This window comes from Emydura macquarii, unplaced genomic scaffold (genome assembly GCF_026122565.2).
Source record: "Emydura macquarii macquarii isolate MOO-44397 ecotype Brisbane River unplaced genomic scaffold, CSIRO-AGI_Emac_v2 contig_2422, whole genome shotgun sequence".
Lineage (NCBI taxonomy): Eukaryota > Metazoa > Chordata > Testudines > Chelidae > Emydura > Emydura macquarii.
The window spans coordinates 34189755-34194420 of NW_027132559.1; positions in this window are offsets into that span (position 1 = coordinate 34189755).

A 4666-nucleotide genomic window follows, 5' to 3' on the forward strand; every position below is an offset into this window, starting at 1 on the left:
GGACGGACACACACACACACACACACACACACACAGGCGAGTCACTCTGGCGCGTGCTGGGCCGGGCAGGCGCAGGCGCATCCGCTGATAGGGGGGCGGGGCGGTGCTTCCCTTCCCTGAATCCCCATACCGCCTTCGTTCGTGCGCAGGCGCATGTGCGGCGGCTCACCTGTCCCGACCCAGGAGGAGGAGCATGTGATGGGGGCGGGGTGTGTGTGGGGAATGGAAAGGGGAGGGCAGTAGGAGACGCGGGGCGGGGCGGGGCGAGGAGGAGGGGGACAGGAGAGCGGGAGGAGCGGCGCAGAGCGACGGGCGGGAGGCGCTGGGGGCGGGGATTAGCGAAGGGTGAAGGGGCAGTGGAGGGGGCTTTGCTGGAGGTCGAGGCTGAGGGCGGAATTGGGCAGGCGGAATATAGGGGGGCAGCCAGAGACAGCCTGAGAGGGAGAGGGCGGCCAGGACAGCGTGAAGTGTATGGGTGAGGGGCCCTAAACGGGGCCTCCCGCTCCCCCCAACACTGACAGCCACACAGCTGTGCAGGGCTGACCGCCCCGGTCCAACCGCAGGGGGCTGAAGCCATGGAGGTGATGTGAAATCCTGGACTCCCTGGCCGCCTGCTAGCCTTCATAATAAAAAGCAAAGAGAGGGGCCCCCAGCAATTGCTTAGTCTGCTTGTGTCTAGCGCAGACATTGAAGCCCATTGTAAATTCATGAACCATCCCATCTTCCCACAGTTTCAACAACAATTTAAACCTGTTTTTCACTGTCTCATTTCTCGGACCCTTCAGAGTTGGGAACCCCGTGTACAACGTGGTTAATGTATAACTTCATCCCTGCCTGTGGCATTGTGTTTTCCCTATCATTTTTATTTTTCTCCTCCTCACAGAAGGAAGTTAGGATGATATCTGAATGCAAAAAGCTAGTTATAAATATTTTCTACACCAAGATAAATTAATTCGGGTAATACAACTTTTCTTGTATTTGCTAGACCGACCCTTTTCCGTCTTTTATGTTTCATATTTTTTTTTTTTTAAGTTTAAGGGAGAATGAAAAATGGAATCCAGACCTCTAGACTTCCAGGCCTGTGCTTTTCAATTGTCCTTACAGTATTTCCTCTTTCAATCGTAAATAAAACAGGTTGGGCTTATTCTGCAGCTGGATTGTTGTGCTGATGAGTATACATGTGAAATCTTGACTGACTTCCCAGCCTTCTGCTGGTGGATATGATGAATGAATAAATACCTTAACTGAATGAGATTCCACAATGCCCAATATACAATGCTTTTCATCTTTGAGCATCATTCCAGGTTCTTAGTAGTATTTTTAGAAGGGCTGAAAATTAATTGAGCCATATTTCTGACCCATGACTTCCACATGTGTGTGTGTGTGTGAAAGAGAGAGAGAGAGAGAGAGAGAAAATATGGACAAGAGCCTTTGATTACGTTGATAATTATTTGCCTGCTTTTACTGCAGTTTGTTACCCATCAATGGTACAGTTGGGTTTGGCTAAAAATAGCTGTAATTCCTGCAAATACTGCATGTGTTTTAGCGTATTATAATGGAGTCTTCTGTAGGACTTGCAAATATTCTTTTGCAAATACAATAGAAAAGGAACATTGTTAACCCACAAAATACAAGGTACATCTTCATAATATGGGAAGTACCTTCCTTAATGGTTATGAATAATCTAGTGTCCTAGTCTGTGTTCTTTCCTTTTATGTCAGTACGTGCTGATGAGTATTTTCATTACTTTGTGCTTCTCTTCTTTCAAGTTCAGTACTGTTTGGTTTTCAGGAGTTTTTACCATTTTCTAAGAACATACCAAGAACTTGGAACATACCAAATGGTGATTGATAGTACCAATGGCATAGTCTATAGACATATTTGTTCTTGAAGTCACTCACACTGAGGTTACAAGCAGGCCTTATATAGTAAAATGCTGTTCACCCTCAACTCCTATCAGAAAAATAAATCCAACTACAGATAAATATGTCTACAAACTAGTCCAGAGATATTACCAATGGTCACATTAATTCAGCAACATAACATCAATCAGAAGTGAAGGTGAAAGAAGGGAAACAAAGGACAATGAGAATGTTCAATGAAGGTTAAGTCAATGGGTGTTGATGATGCTCATTAGAATCAAAACCATTGATTCTAGCACTAGTTCTGCTCCATCACTGAGCAAGTTCATAAGAGGAACAAGAGTTTGATCGCTTATTAAATCATTGCTTTTGAAAAGAGCCATTGTTCAGGGGTCTTCACTGCCGAAGTCTTTTATACTATGATATAGAAGAAAAAGAAAGATAAAGATGCTATGATTGCTGGTGTGCACCTCAAAGCATTTATGATATTTAGGTAGTTTCTTTACCAATTACATTGCTTTTTAAAAAAAATATTTATATCGCCACTCTAAAAAAATAGTCTATTTTACCAGCATCTTAGTGATGCAGTTTTCATCATCTTCTCTTAATTTAATTTGGCTGTTGAGTTATACAGTGGGTGTGCCAAACTGTGGGCATTGGTGTCAAGCTTGATTGTAAGAACACCACCATTTTTTTCTTTGACGTCACACACTGCTAATCAGTGATGCATTGATTATTGCTAATCCATTGACTCAATTCTTTATTTGCAATGAGTCTTACTTAAATAACAGATTTAAAATAGCAAGCTGTGTAATCATACAGCAGAATTCAGTTGTGGAATCATGCATATGGCCATTAGATCTTTCAAATAATCCAAACTGATTTATATTTTATTGATTAATATTCTGAGTTTCTACTTCAGAACTTTTCCTCTCCTATTTCTACTCTATACATCTTCAAGTGCTCAGACATCACTGTCCATGATAACTAAAATTGCAAAGGTGCTACTACATCAAATCCTAATTATTACCACCCTATTTCTATTTTCTCATGAAATAATTTAGTAGACTGTGGAACAATTATATCATCACCTTAATAAGAACAAGTTATTAGAGTGCCTCCACCTGGGTATTAAATCCCTTTCAATACTGGTTTTCTATAATTCAGTTTGTGTATGCATGTCCATTTTTTTTTTATTATGGACAAGAACCATCACTGATGTTCATTTTTTAAGTTAAGAAATGCTTGCGATTTAATTAACATCATAGCTTTACTTTTAGAACAAAAGTGAAATGGTCCAAATAACACAACTTTCAATTTTTTCTCTTGCTTTTCTAAAAGTTTTCAGAACTCATCAGTTCAAAGCTGTGAAATTGGCTTAGATTATGTTTTGAATTTGACAAAAATAGTTACCTCAAAAACATTTGGGCCTGTGAAGTTTTAAAACATTGATGCATTACTTTAAAGTGTTGTTTATGTAAATTTTTTTTTAAAATATTTATTTTACAGAAAAATAGATTTGACCAATGGCAAACGTGCACTGAAGTATGATAAAGCTCCACAAGATGGAGCAACTTCAACTGGTATGGCAATTAAAAAAAAAATCAAAATGATTAATATTGGAAGAATTTGAGGAAGAAATGTTTTATTTTGCCTTAATTCAGATCAGCTACTAAAAGGTCTTATAGTCACATATAAGATCTATAATTTTCTTTCTTTTGGCCCAGTCCAGAAAACCATACTTATGCGAGTAGTTGCTTTCGGTGCTTTGGAGCTCTTCCTGGCTGATCTACAGAATAGATATATCATCATGGGAGAGCACAATACTATCAAGTTAAAATTGTTTTAAGCCTCCTTGTTGACTGAATATATCTGAGGAGGAATCTGTCCCCTAATGTCAGGGCAGACTCCATACACAGGGCAGAATGGAACACCCAGTTCCTATCTTGGCTCCAGACTGCATGGTATTTGAGAGTCCATGTGGCATAAGGGGATATCATCTACTTTCTGTAATTCCATAAAGAAGTTCACTTTTACATGCTCCCTAAAAACACTGGAATAAATATTGGGTTGATAATACTGACCCTAGAGATGTGATAGTCTGACTTTATTAGTGTTTGTTAAATTTTTTGATTCAAGCTTTGAGATCCTTGGATAGAATGCTATAGAATTCTGTAATGGGATAGATGCTATCAAATTATTAGGTCCCAATCCTGAACTGAATTTCACACAGGCAGAACCTTGTGCATGTGCAGAGCTCCACTTAATGGTGCTTTGATATTAGGGTCCACCTGAGTGTAGCTTGTTGCAGCAAAGGGCCTTAATTTGCAGGTGGCAGTTTGCCATAGTTCATAAATCCTAAAGGCTTGGCTGTCAAATGCAGACAATAGTGTGAAGGGGAATTAGGGTTCAAAATCAACCTCTCAAATCCCTTCTTATTTTGGGGCATCCTAAGCTACCAGGAGTGTCCCTTTGGTGGCGGATAAGGGAACCCCATACATAATATGGTTTGCTCTGAATAAATTGAATAAGGAGCCATGAACCTATGGTTGTGAATCAGACCATCAACCTGTCCATGTAAAAAAGTCAGTTATAAAAATAACCCTGATAAAACAGTCTGTCTCAATTAGCCAGCCTCTCTGTCACTTAGGCTCTTGGAATCATTGAGTCAACAACAAATGAGTTCAAATGGAGGAATAAAGGAGGTGCATGAAACCTGTGAGGGAGTTCCTTGCCTGAAACATGAGCTCCTAACAGCTAAAACTAAAACTAGAATTGGGTGCTGGAACATGAGAACCATGTGG